Source organism: Beta vulgaris, chromosome 7 (assembly GCF_026745355.1).
Source record: "Beta vulgaris subsp. vulgaris cultivar EL10 chromosome 7, EL10.2, whole genome shotgun sequence".
Taxonomy (NCBI): Eukaryota; Viridiplantae; Streptophyta; class Magnoliopsida; order Caryophyllales; family Amaranthaceae; genus Beta; species Beta vulgaris.
Window position 1 is genome coordinate 39,668,008 of NC_079208.1, and position 26,973 is coordinate 39,694,980.

General features: G+C 38.9%; 1 non-coding gene across 1 annotated transcript; it reads left to right on the forward strand.

Annotated features, from left to right (window-relative positions):
- The first annotated feature begins 6,996 nt into the window (after positions 1 to 6,996).
- Positions 6,997 to 7,103, forward strand: LOC125492075 (small nucleolar RNA R71). The gene has a single exon (XR_007268525.2). It is a non-coding gene; the product is annotated as a small nucleolar RNA R71 (small nucleolar RNA).
- The last annotated feature ends 19,870 nt before the right edge of the window (positions 7,104 to 26,973 follow it).

The window sequence follows — 26,973 nt, forward strand, 5'->3', positions numbered from 1 at the left end:
CCCCCGAATTTCCTGCAGTCGGTTGAGCAGGAGAGCAGCAAAGTTAATGCGGGCTCTATGGTGGGCCCCGTCAGTGGCCAACCAGAGAACCAGCAGCTCGTCCTTCCGCAACTGCCCGACTTCCTGTTTAGGAAAGATGGTGTAAACCAACATCCTATGGAAGTATCGGAGAGCAAGGTGGATGATCTCCGACGCTTTGGACGAGTTCGTCCGAAACGAAGTCGTACCATTGGTGATCTTTGCCCACCACTCTTGCTCATTGTATCCCTGCCAGATGATGCCCAAAGGGGCATCAGGGAGCTCGAGGGTCCATCCCAAACGCCACACAGAATTAGAAGACAGTGCTCTAGCTTGATTAAACATACGAAATTGAATAGTTGAGCATTAGACTTATCTTACGTTCAACGTACTCAAGAATTCGAGAGTGAGTTGATCGTAAGTAGGTTCATGAATATCAAGGAAGTCCGATAACCCGACATTATCTGCCATCTCCCTTATCATCGACTCGATGTTAAGGTAGTTACAGGTAGTGTGGTCATAGAACTTTGTGGGACGAAACGTGCGCTCAGAAAATTGTTGGAAAATTTGTTTATGAGCGGCGTTGGGAAACTTTAGTGCATAAAGGGGAGGGGGATGCGAGCTAGACGAAGGTCCTTGTGAAGAGGACCCCGTCTTTGCTTGCTTAGACCTGGATGAGCCTTCACCACTACTTCTTCCCATGGTGATAAAGAATTTTTGTTTGGCAAAAAGGGGAAGGAGAAGTGATGATCTGCTGCAATGACACAACAACAAAGCGGACTCTCTACACAAACAAACACTCAAAAAGAAAAAAAACGAAAACACACAAAAAGAAAAGTCAAACCACACAAAAAGGAAAACACACAAAAAAGAAAAATCAAAAACTAATCCTAAGATCTACCAGCTAGCCATCCACAATTAGTAGCAACAAAGTTGCTAGCAATCAAGAGTATCACCACTCAAAGAGACTTTCAAGCCAATTTCACCAAACCAACCACAATTATGCACAAAAATCAACAACACCTAACAATTTTTGCAATGTAGTTCTCAAGAAGTCAGAATATTATGAATTTATCACAAACCACAAAAATTGCATATGTTCGCCACATCACCAAACACAAATATGACCGAAGTTCATGAACAATCAAAAGAAATTAAGGAAAACAAGCATGCAATCTAAAAGAAAACACACTAGAAGTCCAATTTAGTAGATTATTGATGAAAAAGCAAAGATTAGAAGGGACTTACCAACATGGAGATGAAAATCCCCAATTTTGAAACCCTAGAAATCAAATCCTTGCAAAACCCCCAACTTTTGTGCTTTGAATGTTGTAGAGAAGATGGTGATGAAGATTTTGGTGAGATTTGCCCTTGAAAGTCGCCGGAAAATGGTGTAAAGTCGTCGGATCTAGAGAGGAGGAAGAGAGAGAAAGTGAGTGAGAGTGAGTGTGTTCGAAAATATGATGTGAGGAAGAAGGATGAGGCCCGAAAAATTTGATAAAGCGTGCCTTATTTTCCACCCAGCTGGTTTGGTGCGGGCGCACCTCTCCCTGGTGCGGGCGCACCAACCGAAATTTTTTTCAAAAAAAACGTTTGGTGCGGGCGCACCAAACCCTTCTGTTTTTTTCTCAAAAAAAATTCGTAGGCTTTGGTGCGGGCGCACCACGTCGAGGTGCGGGCGCACCAAAGTCGTCTGTTTTTTTTCAAAATCAGTCGATAGAAGTGGTGCGGGCGCACCTTGTGTGGGTGCGGGCGCACCTGCTTTATTTTTCGAAATTTTTTTATAAGGTGCGGGCGCACATGGACAAGGTGCGGGAGCACCAAAGTCTTTTGTTTTTCCTGAAAATCGTGTTCAAAATCTGGTGCGGGCGCACCAAAAATTTTTTTTCGAAAATTTTCCTCATGTGCGGGCGCACATTGAACAGGTGCGGGAGCACCTAATCCGTCTGATTTGTACATATTTCTTTTCCAAAACACTCAATTCACTCAACTTCTCATAAAAATTCAGATGTTCCAATGTACCTCTCATGGCTAACTGATAAATCAAAAGTTTAACTAACAAACAAAGGAAAAATAAAAGGAATGAAAGAAAAGAAACGGGTTGCCTCCCGTTGCGCTTGTTTTAAGTCATTAGCTTGACTAAAAAGGATACGTCCATCATAAGAGTCGCTCAGGTGAGCGAAGAATCAAGCAACCAATGGAACCAACGGCATGTGAATCATGATAGAACTTCAACCTTTGACCGTTTACCCAAAATAGACCATTCTCACCCATAACTTCATAAGCTCCGTATGGAGTAGTCTTCAACACAGAGAAAGGACCCGACCACTTGGAATTTAACTTTCCGGGGAAAAGCTTTAGTCTTGAGTTGAACAACAAGACCTTATCCCCAACCCGGAATTCTCGTTGTTGAATCCGGTGATCGTGCCATTTCTTCGTTTGCTCTTTGTATAGTCTAGAATTCTCATACGCGTCGAAACGAAGTTCTTCCAGCTCGACTAGCCTCTCCTTTCGAGCTTCTCCCGCCAAGTGAAGATCCATGTTGAGCTCCTTAATTGCCCACCAAGCCTTGTGCTCTAGTTCAACCGGCAGATGGCATGCTTTGCCATACACAAGGCGATAGGGAGTGGTGCCTATGGGCGTCTTGAAAGCCGTGCGAAGGGCCCAAAGGGCATCATCAAGCTTCAAAGACCAATCTTTCCGTGTCCTATTCACCACTCTCTCAAGGACATTTTTAACTTCGCGATTCGAGACTTCAACTTGGCCTTGGGTTTGGGGGTGATAAGGAAGACCGACTTTGTGATTCACCCCGTATTTCTTCAATAGAGCTTCTAATTGCTTTTTGGCGAAGTGTGAACCGCCATCACTGATCAACACGCGGGGCACCCCAAATCGAGGGAAGATGATCTTCTTCAAAAGCTTGGTGACTACCTTATGGTCATTGGTGGGAGAGGCAATGGCTTCCACCCATTTGGTCACGTAGTCGACCGCAACAAGAATTATACATTCCCACAGGAAGGAATGAATGGGCCCATAAAGTCGACCCCCAGACATCAAACGGCTCAACCTCAAGAATGTTCTGTTGAGGCATCTCGTGTCGCTTTGTGATGCCACCACTCCGTTGACATCTATCACAAGCCACCACAAATGTTCGGGCATCCTTTGCAATGTTGGCCAGAACATACCACATTGGAGCACCTTAGCAACAGTTTTGCTTGCTCCACCTGTCCTCCACATGCCAAAGTATGGCAATGATGAAAACCGAGGCCATCTCATGATTAGGAACACACCTCCTAAACACTCCATCAGCACACTTCTTAAAAAGGAGCGGGTCATCCCAGTAGAACCTCGAAACTTCTTTAAAGAACCGCTTCCTTTGTTGGGAAGTAAAACCATGAGGTTCAATCCCACAAGCCAAATAATTTGCATAATCAGCGAACCATGGAACCTCATTGTTCAGAATGGCGAACAAGGCTTCTTCTCTCAAATCATCCTCGATAGGAATCTCCTCCAGATTGTCAAGAGGGAGGCGGAAAGATGGTCAGCTACCACATTCTCCGTCCCCTTCTTCTCTTTCATCTCAAAATCAAACTCCTGAAGAAGCAACACCCACCTAATGAGCCTAGGCTTGCATCCTTCTTACTCATCAAATACCGGACCGCAGAATGATCCGTATACACCACCGCCTTATTACATGTCAAGTAGGAACAGAACTTGTCAAAAGCAAATACCACGGCCAACATTTCCTTTTCCGTAGTTGCATAGTTCCGTTGAGCATCATCCAGAGTCCTACTTGCATAGGCTATCACATGTAGCCTCCCTTCCTTGCGTTGCCCAAGAACAACTCCCACTGAAAAGTCACTAGCATCGCACATTAGTTCAAAAGGCAAGCTCCAATCCGGAGCTTGCACAATGGGGGCAGAAGTAAGGGCTTTCTTAAGAGTTTCAAAAGCCTTAGTACAAGACTCATCAAACCAAAATCAACATCTTTCTGAAGTAGATTCGTCAATGGTTTGGCTATTTGAGAGAAATCCTTGATGAAACGTCGGTAAAAACCAGCATGTCCAAGGAAAGCGCGAACTCCCGTCACCGAGTTCGGTGGCGGAAGCTTCTCAATAACCGAAACCTTTGCCGGATCTACTTCAATACCCTTTTTCGACACTTTATGCCCAAGTACAATGCCTTCCTCGACCATAAAGTGACACTTCTCCCAATTCAGTACAAGGTTCGTCTCTTGACACCTTTTTAACACACATTCAAGATTAACCAGACATGTGTCAAAAGACGAACCACACACACTAAAGTCGTCCATGAAGACTTCAATGGAATCTTCTAGCATGTCAGAGAAGATTGCTGTCATACACCTTGAAAAGTGGATGGGGCATTACACAAACCAAAGGGCATCCTTCGATATGCAAATGTCCCATACGGACAAGTAAAGGTGGTTTTCTCTTGGTCATCCGGATGAATGGGGATTTGAAAGAATCCGGAATAACCATCGAGAAAACAGAAGTGTGAATGACGAGCAAGCCTCTCCAACATTTGGTCAATGAAGGGAAGGGGGAAATGATCTTTCCGGGTGGATTTGTTCAGTTTTCTGTAATCAATACAGACTCTCCACCCAGTGACAGTCCTAGTTGAGATTGTTTCTCCTTTCTCATTCTCAACTATAGTCATGCCTCCTTTTTTGGAACCACGTGAATCGGGCTCACCCACTTGCTATCTGAGATAGCATAATGATTCCCGCGTCACGTAGTTTCAAGATCTCCTTTTTCACAACCTCTTTGAGGTTGGGATTGAGCCTTCTCTGATGCTCGATGGAGGAGGCATTACTATCGATGAGATGGATACGATGCATAGCAAGAGAAGGGCTTATCCCCTTAAGGTCATGACATCTTTATATTTTTGCAAAATTCCAATCAGTTTTGATATAGAAATGTCATCAAGACTCGAATTGACAATAACAGGATAAGTACATGCATCATCAAGAAAAACATATCTAAGAGAGGAGGGAAGGGGTTTGAACTCTACCTTGGGAGGAGGCTTAGAACACTCCTCTTTATCAGTGGATGATGCAGCTAGAACCTCAAACGCCTCATCTTGTGGTTCCTCTTCCATGTCCAAGCTAAGGGCGTCGGTAAAAGCAGCACACAACTCGCCCTTAGAATTATCCACACTCATGGTGTCCTCTACCTCATCTTCCATTAGGCTTACCGGCAAATTTTCTCCATCATAGGTCTCTTCAGTGTCTTAGAGAACTCAAACACCACCCGCTCATTAGCTACCTCAACCGTGATTGTGTCGTTTTTGCAGTTTATCACGGCACCCAAAGTCTTTAGAGCTTCTCTTCCCAGAATAAGAGGAGTCTCAGGATCTTCCTCCATATCCATCACCACAAAGTCGCATGGTACAAACACATGCCCAACTTGAATCGGTATATCCTCCAACTCACCACAAGGGACTCTCACAGTGCGGTCCGCCAATTGAATCGTTTTGCGCGTAGGATGAAGAGGAAATTTAGGTGCTTTGCAATAGAAAGGGCATCAAATTGACACTGGCTCCCAGATCGGCCAGTGCACCCTTAGGCTCTAAGTCACCTATCTTCACCGGCAAGGTGAAACTCCCGGGATCTCTTTGCTTCTTGGGCATAGTTCGTTGCACAAGAGCACTCACTTGGTAAGGTAGGGAGATAAGCTCATCTTCAAGTTTTCGCTTATTGGAGAGGATCTCTTTCAAGAATTTAGCATAAGCTGGCATTTGAGACATAGCCTCAAGGAATGGATGTTGATTTGCAGGCTCTTCATCACATTAGAAATTTAGTGAACTTGTCACTCAACTTTCTCTCTACCAACCTATGAGGATAGGGAACCGGAGGCACATAGGATTTGGTTGGTGGAGGTGATGGCAATGGGTTTTTGTCACCAACTTGAACATGTGACTCATCTTCTCCTCAACTTCCTCTTTCTCAGTTTCCTCAGCTCCATCCTCCTTCTCAACAACCTCAGCTTCTTCATCCTTCTCTAACTCCCCATTCGGCATCTTAGGACCCGCATAACTTGTTCCCGACCTCAAATGAATGGCTTTGGCTTGATGGAGGTTGGGGTTAGGATGGGTTGGCCTGGAAGTTGATTTGTGGGGGTGGAGGGATTCTTCTCAGCTACTTGGGCAATTTGGGTTTCAAGCATTTTGTTGTGGGCTTGTAGCTCTTGAAACCTTTGCTCATGGTTTTGGAGAATTTGGTTCATGGATTGGAGTTGTTGGAGAATTTGGAGAGAGGTTGGATCGGAAGATGGTGTAGGTTGGGATTTTGTTTGTGGGAAATGGAAGATTGGAGGGAGGTTTTGGGTTGTTGGTCCTTTGATGTGGAGCTTGGTATGTGTTGGACCCTTGTGAGGAGGAACCACCTTGGTTATAGTTTTGGTTTTGGTTATACCCTTGCGCAAACCCTTGGTTGTGAGCTTGGTTGTACCCTTGTTGAGGTTGATTCCATCCTTGTTGAGGTTGGTTGAATCCTTGGGTGTAGTTTTGTTGAGGTTGTCTCCAACCTCCTTGTTGATTGTTCCTATACCCTTGGTTTCCTTGATATCCATCTCCTCTTGAATTATTGCCGCCACATGCTCCGAATGGGTACCTCCACAATAAGAAGTATCATGGTTAGTACCACCACAAATATCACAAGAAAAAGAGTTTACCTGTGAAGGAGTAGACGATGCAAGATTGATTTGGAGAGCTTCTTGTCGAGTTGGTCCATCTTGCTTGAATTTGATCCATGGGGTCAATTTCAAACTTTCCGCTCTTCTTAGGTTGAGCACCTCTTCGTCTTCCACCCCATGAGTAGTTCTTGATCACTTCCTCAATTGTGGACTCAAGTTGTTCTTGCGGGATCTTAGATAGTTGACCTCCCGCTCCAGCATCAAGTTGGCCCGTGAAATCGGATCAAGACCATCATAGAAAAATCGCATGAGTAGATTCTTGTTGAACTCATGGTGTGGGCATGAACGGATCATCTCCTTGAACCGCTCCCAAGCTTCGGCAAGTGTCTCATCGTTCTCTTGCTCAAATGAGGAGATCTTCCTCCTTATGTCCGCAGTCTTCCACTCCGGGAAGTATTTCTTCAAGAAGCCATTGTGACTTCTTCCCATGTAGTGAGGGAATTAGCAGGCAAGCTCTTGAGCCATGACTTTGCTTTTCCGGTAAGAGAGGACCGGAACAAGTGCATCTTGATGTAGTCAGGAGAGACATCTTGTGTGTTATCATGGCACAGATCTCAAGAAACCTGTCGAGATGGTCTAGAGGATCTTCATCTGACCCCCCACAAAACTGCTCTGCTTTCACCATCCGAGTATACTGAGGGTGAATGCTGAAATTTGTAGTGGTGGTGGGAGTGAATTCCACCTTGAAGAACATAGGAACCCGGATTTCCGAAATCCCTAAACAGTTGTGGATTTGCTTCACCCATTTCTGATTCAACTTCACTTGATGTACTTGAGATTGGTGAAGAAGGCTCGGAACCCAAAGTCAAATTTCCAAATTCTTCCGAAGCTTTCGCAAGTACGGTCGATTTCAGATCTAGAGGCAATGTGGGTGAACCGTGAGTTCTTCTTCTCATGTAACACAACAAAGCTAAGCAGAGGATTAGCAAATAACAACCACAGTAAAAAGAAAATAAAAGAAAAATCAACTAAGCAAACTAAACTAAAATATACTTCAATCAATAGCACAATCTTCCCCGGCAACGGCGCCATTTTGATAAGAGGTTTTTAGTGTGTCGTTAGGGCACTAAGAACCGCTTTCCAAACAATATTTATTATCCTAACAATCAATTACTAAGAAATAGTAAGGGCAAGTCAAGGGTCGATCCACAGGGAAAATGGGATTGATTAAAGTCTATCATGTCCAGACTTCCTAATTGAAAGGTATTTGGGGGTTTGAAAGATGTTTGGTAACAATTAAGACTAACTAACAACTAGAACAAGCAAATATCACGAGTTTAAATATAAATAAAAGACACTAGAGTTAAGGTTACTAGTATGAATAAGAACGGATGATGATTGTTAATGCGATTGTGAAGCAACAAAGAGATTATGCAAGGTTTAGTTCTCCTCTAAATACTCGAGTCCTCTCTCGAATGGTCCTCAAGAGTAATCCTTAATACAACATAAATCCTCTCTCGAATGGTCTTAGTTAATTGATTAAGAGATTCAATAAGTTTGGAAAACCCCTAATGAAGGATCCCCTTAATTTCCATCCAATATCTTGGTATAGAAATTAAGTTGATTCTTGGGGATGATAAAAGAGTTCAAAATCCGATTTAAGAACATTTGAAATCAAAATACCAAAGTATAAATGTGATCAATATCTATCCTAAGGTCTCAAAACACCAAGATCAATGCATAACCTTCTCCATACATCACAATCACATCAACATCATATTTAAAACCCTAATTCATACTTTCACCCTAACCCTAGATTATGAAACTACTCACTAATCATGGAGTTAAAGCAATTAAACAATGAATCTATGACTAATCTAAGGCTAAACATGATTAAGTAATGATTAAACTAATGAAAATCGCAATTCATAAACTAAGAGAATGAAGATCTTAAATAATATAAGAACATAAACAAACACCAAGAGAATGAATTAAAAACTGAAACTTTGAATTAAAGTGAATGAAAAGTACCTTGAATGTAAATCGAATCACAAACTATGATCACTAATCTCAATTATCAATGGAACTAAGTGTTTTCTCTCTAATCAAAACCCTAAAATATATGTGAAAGATAGAATAAAGCGTAAGTCCAAAACTCCTCTCGAAAAGAGGGTTTAATGATCGATTTTTTTTTTCCGGATCGTGAGGTGCGGGCGCACCAAAAGGAGGTGCGGGCGCACCTTGCTCAGGTGCGGGCGCACCAGACCTCAGGTGCGGGCGCACCAGACCTCAGGTGCGGGCGCACCTGAGTCTTCTGCCTCAAGGTGGAAATCTCTCGTCAAATGGTGCGGGCGCACCACATGTAAGGTGCGGGCGCACCTAAGTCTCCTGCCTCAGCCTGAATTACTTCGTCAGAATGTGCGGGCGCACCACGGTTTGGTGCGGGCGCACCAGACATAGGTGCGGGCGCACCTTATGCTTTGTGCGGGCGCACCAATGTAGTCTGTTTTGTGCTCCAGAATTGGTCGATGGTGCGGGCGCACCAGTATCTTGTGCGGGCGCACCATCGTGTGCGGGGCATACCAAGCGCACCTCAGGCTACCTCTCAGCCTCTAGCTCGTTCCCTTGTGTCCTGTCTCGCATTTCTCGGCCCAGAAAAGGGCAATACCTGCAATAGAAACACGAACAAACATGGTGAAAGCATATGTGCTAGAAATTCGATCAAAATAGATCGAAAATCTAGCAAAATGTCACTATGATCAAGTATGATCAAGTGAATGAAATAGAAGGGAAAAGTGAGGAGAAAGAAGGAAGAAAAGGAGGAAAAGGGAGCTAAAACAAGCCAAAAGAAAGTCATAAAGTGCGTTAGAAACGCACTTATCAGTTTCCCCTGTATCCCTTCATCATCAAATTTTTTATCGCCTTCAACATATGCAATGCTCAGTTGACGTCGTTCGCGTGGTGTAGTTTAATGGAGTATGTCCGGACGGTACGCTTCAAGAGATTTTCGAAGAATCTAAACCTGTTTTGAAAGTTACACTGGTTAAAGGGGGATGGCTCAGCCAAAGGGAAGAGGAAGGGTAAGAGATCGAAGGCTGACAGGAAAGATGGCCAAGGAGGTGAGTAGTTTTCTTTGTACACTTGTCCTAAGAAAATCATTGTTAACCCAAAGTTAACTTGTTTAGAGGATTGGCAGTTTGGGGTTCTTCTGTTTGAGGGTACAAGACAACTTCTCCCATTCCCCGGCATCTTACCAAGTCTAGCACATCTAGGATAGGGATTTGACTACCCGGGAGCGTAATGCTTTTAATTATTTTGAGAGGTTCACCATGCAGCGAAAAAGGGGAAAACTTGTATTGTTTCCAGCGACTTAGTTGCCCCATGCCCCCTACATCTTTACTGACTCGACTTTGTTAGAACTAGGATTTTTTATCAGATCAACCTCCATGGTAAGCACTTTGAGTTATTTTCGCCAAGTTTGTTACTGTTTTTTGCCTTTTATCTTTGCTCTTACCATATTTATTGGTAGGACTAACTTATTATTCCTGTTTTTACAGGCAGAGAGCATGTGATCTGGGAGGTGTTGCACTTAAATCATTGTTGGCTACCAATATCCAATATGCCGCCTAAGTCGGTCAAAAAGTTTACCTCCATCTCGCCTTCTTCAAGAGGAAGAGGCGGCAAAAACCCTGGCTGCGGTATTGGGGGCCGCATTGATGGTGGCCACGATATATGATGGTGGCAAAGGGTCCAGGATTCGTGGGAAGACCTGCCAAACGGCCACCACCAAGAAGACTTCTACTGCTTCCTAGAAAAAGGGTCGAGAAGAAGAGAAGGGAGTTGGGGAGAAGAACCCTATCTATACTCTTGCCAAGCAGAAATAGGTCATCAAGGCTACCTAGGTGGATTCCCTGGAAGTGCCCCTCCTAGGTTATGGAGTTGAGGACGTCTTTCTTGAGTAATAAGATCTACCGGCAACAATTATTACAAGACATGATACCCAAGCTTCGCCACATTACCAAGGCGCGGAAGGTCATTCATATATCTACGGGCCCACGGGCCGGGCTCGTTCTCCCACAGGCCTGACTCGTGTTCTATGTAATTTTTTTTTTTGAGATTTTAGACTAAAAAACAAAGAAAAGGGGTATTCGGCCCGCGAGCCAGATAGGCGGGCTCATGTCGAGATGGGCCTAAAATAAAATTTCTTAACCGTGGTAGGCCCACGGTCCACGCAGCGAACAACGGGCCGGGCCGACCCGCGGGCTATCCGGTCTATGCCCACCTCTAATCTTTGTCTTTAGATGGACTCTCTTGTTCTGATTGAACTTGATATTGCTTGAGGTATCCCCTTCAAATTAGATCTTCAATACAACCCTCCAAATCTTTGCAGTCATCTATGACTAGGTCATAATCTTGGTAAAAATTCACACCACTTCGTCTTATCCCGGCTTTTGTAGAACATCTTCTTAGGTCGCTGCCATTTATCATCTCTTTTATGCATTTCATATATCCCCGACCTCAGGATGGTAAAAGGAGTGTAATTATGGTACCAATCAAATTTTCTCTCCCGACTTTTCTTCATAGTGTTGCTCTCTTCTCTTCTATCGGAGCCGTCATGCCTCTTGTCTTTCTTACTCTTATGCTTCTCCTTGTCCTTCTCTTTGCCATCCCCCTCAGACCGTTTGGAAGATGCAGCTTTATCAAATTCCTCGCCTCTAATGAAATCATTGGCTTTACCGAGGACTTTTGTCACGCTAGTCAACTTCTTACGACCTAAGTAACTTCAGAAGATAGATCCTTGTTTCAGGCCCGTCATCACTAAGATGGTCACCTCCCGCGGTAGGTTGGGGATGGTAACGCCCTCATAGTTCAAACAACCAATATAATCCCTTGGACTGTTTTTTCTCCCCCTGCTTGATGAACCTCAACTTTCTAGACATTCATTCCTTCTTGTTATTGCTCGTGAAGTGGGTAATGAACATAGCTGAAAGTTGCCTGAAATCATAAGCTATTGCCAAATTTATGCTCCTAAACTAGGTCTACATCAAGCATGATAAAGGTTGAAAAGAACACTTTCTACTGAAGCGAGTCAATATATATCGGTGTATAACAACATATGCCCGTCATAAGCAAAGATGTGATCTCCGAGGTATGTCTTGTCGTCATTTTTGCATCTAGACATCTTGATCTTCTCCATGGGTTCTTGGAGAATAACAGTGACAAAGTGAGATAGTTGGGTTACCACTAAGGTGCGATGTCGGCTAGCATTAGCTTGACTTCTTACCACGACTTATCATTCCTTCTAGACTAAAATGACTCATGAGTTTTGGTGTTGTCTGGATAAAAGGTTCCATCATCCATCGGCTCGGTAGTGGTCATTGTGAAGGAGCTTCTCGCATGATCCGGATCGTTATACTGGTTGTGCTTCGCTCGCCGGCCACCCACGAAAGATCTTATTTTTCTAACAAGGATTTGTGGCCTAGTTGAGTGACATTTACAAGTATTATCGGTCTGAGGTGTTTGAGCCGCGATCACTTAAAGTAAGTCAGTCGCTCCCTGGAGTATTTGAAGTGAGAACATGTGTTGGATAGAGTCAAATATGCTGAGTTGGGAGGTCACAGGCTCGCAACGGCGTCCTTGCCCTTCTTCGCAGCTGGGTTGGAGAAGCTAACTACCGGTTGTGGGGTGTTAAAGCCTGGTGGAGCACTAGTGATGATGTTATTGTTTTCATCAATCGTCGGCATATCGAGAGGTTGCTTGCCGGCTGCTGTAGACTACTTAGGGTGTATGGGACACAAATGGGGAGCAAGTATGTGGCTTAGACATTTTTAGTTAATCTATAGTTCTCCCCTCCTTCTAACAACAATTAATCCTGTATGGAATAATTGCTATGGGGTGACCTGGTATCTCCACATCAGTTAAGCTAATTTGGAAACTTGCAACATAGAACACATAAAGTAACCTTGTGATTTGATCCAAGGAAGTCCCCTCCAATGTCTAATTCAATGAAGTAGGAGCTGGTAGCTCTCACGTATTGTATAATAATAATTGTCAATGTACTTTAATGACTCTAATCGTGGAGTATTTATTGTGGCCGATATTAAGGTGTCTAATGGGCACTCGTAAGCATGTTAACTTGGCCTCATGAAGATTATCTTTCTGGATCTGTAAGGACACCTTGGTGGTTTGTCCATGACAATCTTAAGCGGTCTAATTGGACTGGTATAGAACTTAAACAACCCCCGTATGACATTATTGAAAATATGAAGTTCCTACTACATATTCCAATAGGAAAAATTGACAATAGAGGTCTGAACTTTGGGCAATAATTTTTAAAAGGTTTGAACTATTGATTAACTTGTGTAGGTCCTAACTTTAGGGGGTCTTAACTTTTAGCGAGCCTCGATGACTTAAAACTGACGATGTTTTTTAAAATCTCACCTAGTTATTCCTACTTTCCTCCCTCAATTAACCCTTCTGGTGTGACCCAAGTTTTACAAGTTATGACCTATTAAGCTAGTTTCAAGTCACTAAGGCCCGCTAAAGGTTAATACCCCTTAAATAAAGTTGGGACCTACACAAGTTAATCAATAGTTCATACCTTTTAAAAATTATCACCCAAAGTTGAGACCTCTATCGTCAATTTTTCCGATCCAATATATCAAGAGTTATTATTTCTCCAAATAAAACCTATGAAATTAATTCAAGACAAGTTTTTAGATTAGAAACAAAAAAAGAGAGACGTGTAAGATGAACTTAATACATCAAAATAAACTAGAATTACTACGTGCACAATGCAAAAGATATGTAAATCGATGAATAAATACTTATAAGTTATTATCTATGTTAGAAACTGAGAATTGTATTGGCGAGAAAGAAACTGATTTCAAGTTTATGCTGTGGTAAGAGACCACTAACTTGAAAGCAATTACGACCTGACAACGGTGGTACTCGACACTGCCCGGAAAGCTCCCCAAGGTTAATAAATCAACCTAAACTGTCACCCCAAGGTTAACACATCAACCTAAATTGTCCCTACTAACAAAGTAGGCTATGGAGGTTAGCACGTACCTAAGAAAGGGAAGAGAAGAAGAGAAGAGAATGATTTTTTGTGGGTCTTCAACTGATAAGGGAGGCACTGATTTTATAGGAAGAAATCAGACTAAAAACGAAAGAGAGAAATTTGGGGAGGATATCAAGGGATTGCCATAAAAACTATAACTTTCAAAACCGTTACATAAATACTGTAACGTTTAAAATTATTAGACACACACTCAGCTCGGGTCCAAAAAGATAGTTAAGTTTATTCCCCAAGGTCCATGACCCATGGCCGTGCCGGACGGCGCATGTGTGTGTATGTGTGTTAGCAAGCCCAAGTCCAAACATGATAACCAACCACAAAAGCATCTCAAGTACCAACTCAGTAAAAATAAGAAAGGAGGGAACATATAAACAAGGGAGTATACCCGCTCACAAGCAATGTGGGACTTTCAAGAAAGGAGACTTTTCAAGTCTTGATTCAAACAATCCCCCACAAAGGCTCTAGAAAGCAAAAATAAATTCCTGGGTAAGGAAAGAAAAGTACTTAAGCATCAAAATCTTTCGATTTGTATTGATACATAGTGAAATGAGGCAACAACTTACTTTCTAGTGAGTGAATTTCTCTTGAACTCACCAGAGTTCCGTTGAGACCCCACAACATATATCTACCTTCAGATCGTGCAGTCTCCGCGATACATCACAAGCGCTTTATAGGCATGCGCATACCTTGAGTCTCATAAGTGCTCTAGAAAGACAACCCAGTCTTTCATAGAAGGCGACTTAACCTCTACACTTACATATGTAGTCCATCAAGTGTTTCTAAACAACACCACCCCGAAGGGATATGGAACCATTAAGAGCAAAAACTCAACCTCACAATATAAATCCATCAAGTGCATCTCAATAGCACGACCAATATGCTATGGATTTAAAGGCACTTCCATTGGCCATAGGGATGAGAAATGTAGTGCAAATCAAGATTATATGGCTTCGTTTGACCACAAACGGGTATCCACAATAAAATTTCAACTAATGGGATTTAGCCCCATCCCCCTCGATGAGTTTAGGACAACTCTCCTAGATAATCCCTTAGTAAAGGAATCAACAAGATTTCTTTCCGACCTCACATAGTCCAAAAAAATCACCCCATTTTTTAGGAGTTGTTTGACGACTTCATATCTGATCCGTATGCGTCTCTTCTTACTATTGTAGACATTGTTCTTAGCAACACCAATCGTTGCTTGAGAATCACAATAAAGAGAGACAGGTGCACCCTGTCCTCCCCATAATGGAACATCAGACAACAGATTTCTCAACCATTCAGCTTCTTGCCCTGCCAACTCGAGGGCAATAAACTCTGACTCCATGGTGGAACGTGCTATACAAGTCTGCTTCAAAGACTTCCATGATATAGCACCACCACCAAGGGTAAACACATAACCTGTAGTAGAACTAATCTCATTATTACGTGAAACCCAATTTAGTTTGCATCACAAAATCCTTCAAGTACAACAGAAAATTTACAGTAATGCAAACAAAAATCAGCAGTTCCTTTTAGGTAATTGAGAAGACGATTGAGAGCATTCCAATTCTCATCACTAGGATTATGAGTATATCGCCTCAGTCTACTCATTGCATAAGCTATGTGAGGTTTAGTACAATTCATGAGGTACATCAAACTACCTATGACTTTCGCGTATTCAATTTCAGAGACACTTTCACTTAAGTTCTTAGTCAAATGAATAGGGTCATAGGGCGTGCTCACTGGAGCAACATCAAAGGAGTTGAACTTTTTAAGCACCCTTTCCACATAATGAGACCGACTAAGGGAAATGCGACCGGATGTTTTGTTAAGTTTTACTCCCAAAATCACATCGCCCTCTCCCAAATCCTTCATCTCAAATTTTGATGCCAAGAAAAGTTTAGTATCATTAACAACCTTTAAATCACTGCCAAAAATCAGCATGTCATCCATATAATTAAAGACATATAATAACACAAACTGATCCTATCAATTTAGAATGAACACAAGAATCAAAGTTGTTAACAATGAAGCCATTTGACAAAATAGTGCTGTCAAATTTTTCATACCATTTTTTTGGTGCTTGTTTGAGACCATATAACGACTTTCTCAACCTACACACTTTATCTTTTTGACCTTGCACCACGAAACCCTCAGGTTGAGACATGTAAATGTCCTCCTCTAAGTCACCATTTAGGAAAGCAGTTTTAACATTCATTTGATGTATAACTAAGTCATGAATAGCAGCGAGAGCTAGCAGGGTCCTAATGGCGGCTATCTTAGTAATCACAGGAGAATAAGGGTCAAAGTAGTCTAGTCCTTTCCTCTAAGCACTAGTAGAATTATTGCTTATTGCTGCGGTAGTATTGGTGCGGTTTTACCCATACGCAACAATACATCACATTAAAAGAAAAGATAAAATATAAAATAACCATATTGTTGCGGTTCTCGATAGAAACCGCAGCAATATTGTTTGAACGGAAAAAAAGTTTAAAAAAAAAGTTGACATTTGACCAGACATATTGCTGCGGCTCTTTTCAGAAAACCGCAGCAATATATCTAAAAAAAACCCTATATATAAGTTAGGGGGGAGCCTCTCTCCCTCTCAAATCTCCCTCTCAAACGTGTAAACCCTAAAAAAAATATTGCCAGCCCCTCTCTCTCTTCCCTCTCTCTCATTTCTCCCTATCTCTCGTGGAAATCTGCCTGCGTGAAGAACTCCGGTCGTTATCCCTCTCTCTCACTCCCGGAAATCTCCCTATCTCTCTCTTCCTTTTCGTTCCAACAGCCTTCATCGGCCGTTTGTTCCACCAACCTTCTAACCGTTCGTTCGTCGGTCAGCTCTTAATCCCTTCGCTCCTCGCAACTTTCGTCGGCCCTTAATCTGAACCAATTCTTTTATCCTGAAACTCGAAACCCATAATCCTTTCGTTCATCGCAAGTTTCATCGGTCATCGTCTATCTCGTCGAAATCAGAGGCGGTTTAATCCCGACCCACTACGTCGGCCATTCGTTCTTTCATCGAAATCGGAGGCGGCGTTCACTTGACGAGAGCGAAGAGGCGTGTGACCCTTCCGACCAGATTCTTTAGTGTTTCCTTTTTTTTTCGTTCTTTTCGTTTTTACGTTTTGTAGATCTGTAAAATTTATGTTTTAGGATTCTTTTTATTTTCAGTTTTTATTTTAGGATTTTTTTTAGATCTGTAAATTTTATCTTTTAGGATTTTTTTTATTTTTCGTTTGTTATTTTTTTGATTCATTTTTAGATCTGTATAACTGTTACTTTTTATTACTTTTTGTTAGATTTGTAATGATATTTTTTTGTAACTAATCATTTAGTTATATTTATCAATATCAGGCTCATTTGCAATATATTTGGGGGTTGAGTATGGTTTAACTCTTTCAAATTTAATTATGAAATGCAAAAAAAAAAAAAAAAAAAATTTACCGGTGTATTGCTGCAGTTTTAGGTAGAAACTGCAGTAATTTGTGTATTTTTTATTATTAAATACAGTATATTGCTGCGGTTTTTCTCAGAAACCGCAGCAATATGGTGTACTATTATGATATTAAATACTAATATTGCTGCGGTTTTTCCCAAAAACCACAGCAATATGTTCAAATATTGCTGCAGTTTAAAACCGCGGCAATATATTAAATACCTATTGCTGCCCCCTTAATTGCTGCGCGCCCAAAACCGCAGCAATATGCCACTTTTTGACAGCAGCAATAAGCATTTATTCTACTAGTGAAGTAAAGCCCCTAATGACAAGTCTGGCTTTAAACTTCTCAGTAGTCCCATCAGGTCTCAACTTCTTTTTAAACATCATTTATTATCTATGGTCTTGACCCCTTAGGTAAGTCAGTTAACTCCCAAGTAGAGTTAGACGCTATGGAAGCTAACTCGTTCTTAATGGCCTCTTTCCAAAAACTAGCATCCACAAATCTCATTGCCTCTTCAAAAGTCTTTGGGTCCTCTTCTATCATGAAAGCATAGACTAGTTCATCACTTAACAAGTCAACACAAGAACTCTCAGACAGAAAAGCAGTGACAAAATCAAAACCAAAGTCTTTCACTACTCTAGGTCTTTTACTTCTCCTAGGCTCATCTACAGCAAAAGAACTACTAGCATGCATGTCAACTGAAGCACTACTTAAAGTCAAATCACAAGAATATCACTAGTAGGTAAAACAACATCATGCATAAAACAAGTAGATAAATCAACAGCAGAAGAAGAACAAGAAGGCATCGATGCAATATCACCCTTTTTTTTAAAGGGAAAACGTGCTCAAAAAACTCAGCATCTATGTATTCACAAATAGACCTATTGCTCAAAGTCATGAATCTATAAGCTGCATGAGCATAACCAATGAAAACAACATCAAAAGTCTTGGGTCCAATGTTTGACTTCTTATAATCAGGCAGCCTAACTTTAGCTAGACACCCCCACACTCTAAGAAAACTCAAGTTTGGGGGATACTTCTTCCATAGTTCATAAGGAGTATAATCTAACATTTTGTGAGGTACTAGGTTAAGAACATGGCAAGCTGAAAGGACTACTTCCCCCCCCCCCACCCATATCATCAGGCAACCCAGAAATTACAAGCATATCATTCATCATATTTTTCAAAGACCTGTTTTTCCGTTCAGCTATACCATTTTGTTGAGGTACATAGGGGGGCACTAAGTTCATGAACGATACCCAATTTCTTACAATGGTAATTCAAAGAGTTATTCTCATACTGTCTACCCCTATCAGCCCTAACCCTCTTGATTAGTCTATCAAGTTGGTTTTCTACTTCAGCCTTATACTTTATAAAAGCTTCCTCTGCATGATCACTTTTGGCTTTAAGAAGGTATAACTTAGTGTATCTCGAGTAATCATCAATAAAGAAAATGTACTAAAATTTTCCTCCTCTACTTCTAATGTTCTGGAAGTCAGCTAAGTTCATATGAACCAATTCTAGAAGTTGTGAGGTCCTTTAAGTCACGATTTTGCAAGGTTTCTAAACTAGACACTTAGAAAACTCTATTGTGGACATATTTGGAATTCTAAGGTCCTTAGTCTCTTAATGAAAGCAACATTCACATTCCCTAACCTACCATGCCAAAAAATTTAAGACTCGGCAATATAAGCAAAACCAAAAATATTTTCATTAATAGCAAGACAAACAAAAGAAGCAAAATTCAAAACAAATAAACCCACACTTAAATATCCTTTCACCACAAACTCCCACCACGATTCATTACAACCTTGTCAGCCTCAAAAACAATTTTCAAACCAGCTTTGTTTAACAAGGCACCAGACACTAGGTTGCGACGCATAGTAGGAACATACAATACATTTGAAAGGGAGAGGGTTTTTCCAGACGTAAGTTTTGGACTGACCTTTCCTTGTCCAAGCACTCTAGTAGTTGACGAGTTGCCCAAGTAGACACACTTGCCTTCAATAGCATCCTGGAATTCATGGAGAAGCTCCTTGTATACACAGAAATGCCTCGAAGCCCTAGCGTCCAAAATCCAATAAGAACTATTCTCGGCCAGATATGCTTCAACAACCACAGTAGCAACACTGTCATCATATTCAGCAAAGTTAGCCCGAGGTGCTGGTTTTTGAACAGAGCCTTGGCGTTGAGGACACTGGTAAGCCTTATGATCAGGCTTGCCACATACATAACAAAGGATAAACTTCTTCTGAATCTTACCATCAGGTTTGTTAAAGTTTCCTTGCTTCTTACCTTTACTGTTGACCTTCTTACCTTTACCCTTAAACTTATCACATTTTGATGAAGCAGCAGCAGATTCCACCAAGTTAGCTTTGGTAACATTGACAACAATAGAATCCTGATTATCCTTGATGTGGTTTGCCTCTTCAATCCTCTTGTGACTAGTGAGTTTCTGAAGAGACATAAACTTTTTCATGTGCTTCAGATTATTATGGAACTCTCTCCAAGAAGGGGGAGATTTTTCCAACAATACATTAGCTTGAAAAAAACTCGGCAAATTTTCATGTCTTCATTTAAAACATCCGCACACAGATTTTTGTAGACATGAACTTGGTCCATGATAGGTTTGTCATCAACCATATGGAAAGCCAACCACTTTCCGACAACATACTTTTGTTTCCTAGCATCATCAGCCCCATGTTTTTTCTCAAGGGCCTCCCAAATCAGTTTAGACGATTCTTATGCACCATAAATAAATCGAACAGATTGTTTGTCATCATATTAAGATGTGGAATCGAAAAGTTTTATTATCCTTTTAATATTTTTGAATTTCGTCCTCAGTCTTCTTAATAACAGAAGCAAAAGGAGAAGAAGAGAAATCACCTAAACCAGTAATAGTAGCAGGACAGTCCTTGAAGGACGTAGTCGATGTCTAATTGTTCAAAAAACATCAACATCTTTTGAGCGTAGCGTTTGTAGTTAGTTCCGTCAAGAAAATCAAGCCTAGAAAGGTGAGCTATGGATTTGTTTGGAACGTCAGCCATTGCAAATAAGATGATTTCTTTCAAATTGTTAGAAACTGACAATTGCAATGGCGGGGAAGAAACTGATTTCAAGGTTGTGCCGTGGTAAGAGACCACTGACTTGAAAGCAATTACGGCCCGACAACGGTGGTAATCGACACTGGCCGGAAAGCTTCGCATGTTTAACACAACAACCTAAACTATCACCACTAATAGAGTAGGCTATTAACACGTACCCAAGAAGAAAGTGAAGAGAAGAGAATATTCTTTTTTGTGTCTTCACTGACAAGGGAGGGACTGATTTTTTAAGAAGAGAACAGACCAAAAAAGGAAGAGAGAAATCCGGGTAGAATACAAGGGTTTGCCATTAAAACGGTAACGTTCAAAACCGTTATATATTTGTAACGTTTAAAACTGTTACACATACACACTCAGCCTTGGTCCAAAAAGATAGTTAAGTTAAGTTTAGAAAGGTGAGCTATGGATTTGTTTGGAACGTCAACCATTGCAAATAAGATAATTGCTTTCAAATTGTTAGAAACTGACAATTGCAATGGCGAGGAAGAAATGATTTCAAGGTTGTGTCGTGGTAGGAGACCACTGATTTGAAAGCAATTACGGCCCGACAACGGTTGTAATCGGTAGTGGTCGGGATGCTTCCCATTTGTCACCACTAACAGAGTAGGTTATGGAGATTAGCACGTGCCTATGAAGAAAAGGAAGAGAAGATAATGTTCTTTTTTGTGTCTTCAATTGGTAAGGGAGGCACTAATTTATAGGAAGAAATCAAACCAAAAACGGAAGAGAAAAATCCGGGGAGGATACTAAGGGATTGTCATAAAAACTGTAATGTTCAAAACCGTTACATAAATATTGTAACATTTAAAACTGTTACACACACACTCAGTCCACGTCCGAAAAGATAGTTAAGTTAAGTTTATTCGTCAAGGCCCATGCCCCATGACCGTGGCGAACGATGTGCTCGCGTGTGTGTTTTAGCAAGCCTAAGTCCAAACATGATAACCAATCACAAAAAAATCTCAAGTACCAACTCAATAATAATAAAACGTGAGAGAATATATAAACAAGGGAGTATTCCCTCTCATAAACAATGTGGGACTTTTAAAAAAGGAGGTTTTTCAAGACTTGATTCCAACAAGCTAGACTTCTCTAACATTACCCAAATCTTAGAGTTAAATTTTGTTTTTCTCCTTTTAAAAGTTGTCGTAAGGGTCCTTGATTACACTACTCGTTCCTTTTGTGATTTATATAATACAACCAACTGAGTGTTTTTTTTTATGCTCATTTTTCATTTATAGAGCTCCAAATAAATCAAAATAAGGAATGAGCAAAAAAAAAATAACCTTGGACATATGACAGTATGATTGGTGGTGTCAGAAACATATCTGATCGCTGGGTCAACCTGATTCTGACTTGACTTCAACCTGGTTCGACCTGTGCGGGTCAGTCCTCAGACCTGACCGAAACCTGACATGGGATTACCCAGACAGACCTGAATTCAAACTTAAACCCGACCGTACTCAACCAGATTTTACTCAAATTCAATGATTTTTTTATATCTACAAAATTATTTAAATATATTATTTTTATCTTTTACTAAATATATAATATATCTTTCCTTATATCACTATTTATAAGTTGGTATTATTTAGAATTATATTTTTTGATAACATGATATCACTAGTAGTAGTGAGTAATATCATTGGTAAATCACCAGTAGAAACTGCTGCAAATCATACAATTTTTTTATAAAGATAATTGTATCTTTATTATTAAATTTGAAGGATATGAAATCATAGTTTAAAGGATATGAAGATCTTGATTGTGATATATTGAGTAATACAAACTTGAATATTTTTTTCATTAGAAAATAGAAAGAATGACAAAGGTACAATTGAAAAGAAAAAAAAGAATTTCCAGAATAATTGATACAAAATTGAGCAAAAAAACCCTATCCTAGATCTCACAAAAAACTAATTCAACACAAAAAACTAATTCAACATAACATAAGTATATAAAAATCAACAAATGAAATTACAAATCAAAAAGGGAAAACTCTCGTGTGGACTGCAACCACCACTGACTTCGGTGAGATCTTCGGTCTGCAAACCTTCATCGAGTTCTTCGCTTGTTCAAATCAAAATTTGAGATGAAGTCACTACCAACCCCGGGATGACAAAACTAGTCATAAGAATTAAGAACTAAGAAGTCACTACTCTCTCATAAACTTTATCAATTTTTTCCATTCAAAACTAGATTTAAGTTCGTTTAGCGTAAGGTGAAGGCATGAAAGAAATTATCTTACTCTGAAATTCTTGGAAAAATGAACCCATGGAGAAGATACAAATCAACACTAAGATCTAATAAGTTCGCACAAGTTCAAATAAGTGAAAGTATGTCTTAACCAATGTAAAGAGTAGAAAAAGAATTGATGAAAAAAAGACGTATACCTAATTGAAGGATAAGAGTTTTAGAGAATGAGAGAAGGAAATGGTGGTGGGCAGATGAGATGTTGGGAGGGGTGGGGATTAGCCGATTAGGGTTTTAGAGAGGATAGATGGAAGAGAGACTAGGGATATGAAAATGGGTTTGAGAGATTGATTGTTAGATTTTGATCCCTCTTAAATCAAAGGGTTTTAATTCATGATCCATTATATTATTTCTTGAATAGGAAGAGATGCAATGCTAACACATGGATTGGTGACCTAGCACACATGATTGATAATCTTATATTCTTATAAGTTATAATCTTACTAATTATTATCTTGGTTTAGTAACTTACCAACTTTAAATTGAAATTTTGGTTATTTTTATTGAAATTATTATTATTATTACTATTTAGCCCATAACTATCATTTATTAATTAGCATATTATTATTATTATTATTATTATTATTATTATTATTTAATTAAATTATGAATTGAGTTTCTAAATTTTAATTAGACTCCATGCTTATGGCGTTACTTATACAACTGTCATCAGTCTATTACTCAATTAAGTAATAGTATAATTATATTTATTAAAGTGAACTTATATGTAATGTTACATTGAATTTGATTATCGACTTGATACATTCGTTGATCTCGTACGGTAACAATTTGTTTTAATCCAAATACATGTTTTAGTTTCAAAATGCATTTAACATGAAGACTACTATCTAAAATAGTGTACTATTATCTTGAATTAGATAAAATAGTGTACTATTCTCTTGAATTACCTTATAATCTATATTGATACGTTCATTAATCTTATTATCGTATAACATATGAACTCTTGTTATGATCACTTAAGCCTCATATGAGTCATTGTTGTAAACATATGATTGTCATTTGTTATAATATTATAATATATCAAGAGTCGTTGTACTAATTTATAATCAATACAATATTATAATGGTTTTACAATTATTTTAATACCAATGTATAGTACTACTAAAATGATTAAACATATTGATTAAATAGTTTGTTTATACTTTATCATATATAGTCATAACATAATACATGTCTACCGTGTTATATATGTTTGTTATTGTTATATCGTACTAACATATATAAGCCTACTGATAAAATTGTTTCTTTATAGTTACATATATATAAGCCTACTGATAAAATAGTTTCTTTATAGTTACATATATATAAGCATACTGATAAATAGTTTCTTTATAATCACAAATATATACTTGTTAACTATTTTACTTAACTTATGGTTGTTATTTTTCAACAGTTAACTTATTTTAATAAGTTATGGTTAGCTTTTATTGGGATAATGATTTTGAGGTATAATTTATTATTATTATTGTGCAACATATGAACCCTCGTTATAATCACTACTCAGGCCTCATATGAACCGTCGTTGTAAATATATGAATGTATGATTGTTATTTGTTATAGTATTAGCATATTAAGAGTTGTTATACTAATTTATAATCAATAGAGTATTAGATTAGTTTTACAATTATTTTGATATCAATCTTATATTAAAATGATTCAACATATTAGTATTTATATTGTTATTGTTATTCCTGCTCTTATTTGTATTACTATTGCTATTATTAGCCTTGTTGATATTACTGTTATTATTTGTATTTTTACCTATTATTATTGTCAATTTATGTTTATTAGTACAATTATTCTCATTACCATCATAGCTATTTACAGACTTATATATATCAATCATAATGCTTATAATAATAAATCATTTATATAAAGTTTGGAATTGGTCGTCTACTCGTTACTATTGTCATTGGTAATAATATATAATATTAAAACATATGAAGAGTCATTCTACTCCTTTACTCATTAGAGTGATTTTACGCAATTGATTATTCGAAATAAGAGTTGACTAAGAAAATACATTGAACATCACGGTAATCAATATAGTGTTTTTATTGGTTTTTCGTTGTCATCCATATATTTATCGAACACACACATATGTATACATATGTCGATCTTAATACTTTTATTAATATGATTCGTTTACAAAATCCATAACAAAATCAAGATGGCCCGAGTGGGAGTTACCCGAAGTTGAACTGACGTTCAATATCGAATGGACCCGATGTTTCACAATGATCGGATTAAGGTCATTACTAATTCACCCCGAGTACATTTGACTTAACGCAACCATACATGAAACTTAAATACGACCTGCGCAAACCCGGCAAAAAATATGTCAATAGGTGATCATATCCGGGAATGGATCGATTTGTAAATGAAACGCTCAGACCTATTTGGCACCCAGGAATCCAACGATTCAAATGTGTTCGACCCAGTTGAACAAAACCTGACCAATCATGACCTGGGGCACTAACAATCAAAATCCTGACATGTCCGGGTCTGACCTGGCTCATCGTGGGTATACCCAAAACCTGTTTGAGAACCTCTTTTGACACCAATAAGTATGATACACCTCATTTATAGTGGTTTTTCTTCCTTTTCTTGTTTTAGGGGATAAGTATAACACATAACAGATGTCAAAAATTTATTCGTTGGCAAGATATATTTAACCGAATGAGGACAAGCATCACAAAGAAGTTGGTTGATACAGCGAATTGAAATGAAATAAAGTCTATATAAGACCACAAGATCAAAGATGGAGATGAACAGTACTGTCCTTGCAAGGCCAGCGATGACATATGACCATGTTTCTCCCGATCTATTAACAATAAGAGTTGGATGTACAACATTGGTAGCTGTAAAAGTGTGATGACTAGCATAAATAGCCGAAAAATGTAGGCAATAGAAATGAGTTTGGCTTCCAAATTTTTAGCCAAGTATGTTTTTTTTTTTTTTTTTTAAGCCAACTATGTTGATTACAAGATTAGTATATGTTTAAGCTACGGAAATATAGGATAAACATTTTACCAATATGAATCATATTACTATATGATAGAACATTTTTTTATAAGAAGGCCCATTCTACAAAAGGAGAGTAAGAGAAATCATTCTTTAAATGAGTTTGGTGAAATTTGACTCTTGATTCGTTATTTGGATGTCGGAGAGCTAGCCAACTATTCTGATCTCCTATTTCACTTTTTGTTTCTAAAAAGTAAGATTCAATAACTTGTACAAGTTAGGAGAATTTGAAGATCCCACTGCAATGAGCAAGAATTGAACTCTTGTCACAAGGGTATCTCACATACTCTATGATAAACATATGCTAACATTAATTTATTGTGTACACATGTAAAATACAGGAAGGAAGTTTACCTACATAGATGTACATTGTGAAATACAACGGGATATTCTACCAATATATGGGATCAAATTCCACTATGGGCTTTTTAGGGGTGAGGTTTCCCTTACTACTCCCCCCCCCCCTCAAGGAGTCTGACCTGCAAATCTGACTGGTTGTACCTGTGCGACATGCCAGTTCAGTAGGGTCTTTTATCTTAACAACTTTTTTTAAAAAAGGGATAGTACAACAAGGATGAACATATAGATTTCACCTGTTTTTTTTACTTGCAACGTCTTGATTTTGGCACTAGTCATGTACTTATTTTGTCCATAAATTTGTGAATAGTATAATTAAAATTTTAGTATGCAATGTGTTGTTGGATTTATTTCAATAATATATACTCCTTTTGGTATCTTTTCATCTCTCTCACTTATAATCTTGACACTACTCAATTACAGAGAATATCCGAAGTTATTCTTAATAAATAAGAAAAATATAGCTAGTCATGTACGGACTCTTATTGATTTGTCTCAATAAATACTTTTTTAATATTTAATCGTTATCATTTTTAATAATATGTAGTAAAAGATATTTAAGGTCAAAGAAGTGCATTGGCAAACACGCACAATTAAAACATGAATAATAGGATGATACAGAGGGAATATTTACAAGACAATTTTTATAATTTTCACAAATATATAATTAAAGATATATATTGATAAGTGTGAAAGTCAAAACATTGAAAGTAAAAAAATGAAGGAAGTATATATATCAACATACTTGTTAAGATGTTTATTGAAGGATGGAAAGTTATCAACATGGATAAAGTACTACAAATGCTTTATACATAAGGCATTTGTTCTCTTCAATTTAAAAACATGATATTAGATAAAAATCAATTTGCACTAGCAAAAATTTGCTTTAGTTAGTAAATTTTAGTTTAATAAATGATTTTATGGCACATCATGGTCATGAGGCTGATTCGCTTTTATGTATTGGTTTTCTTCTTCTAACATTGTTTTTTCTTCTATCATCCGAAAGGATGATGTAGGCTGGTCCTATTTTAGAGGTT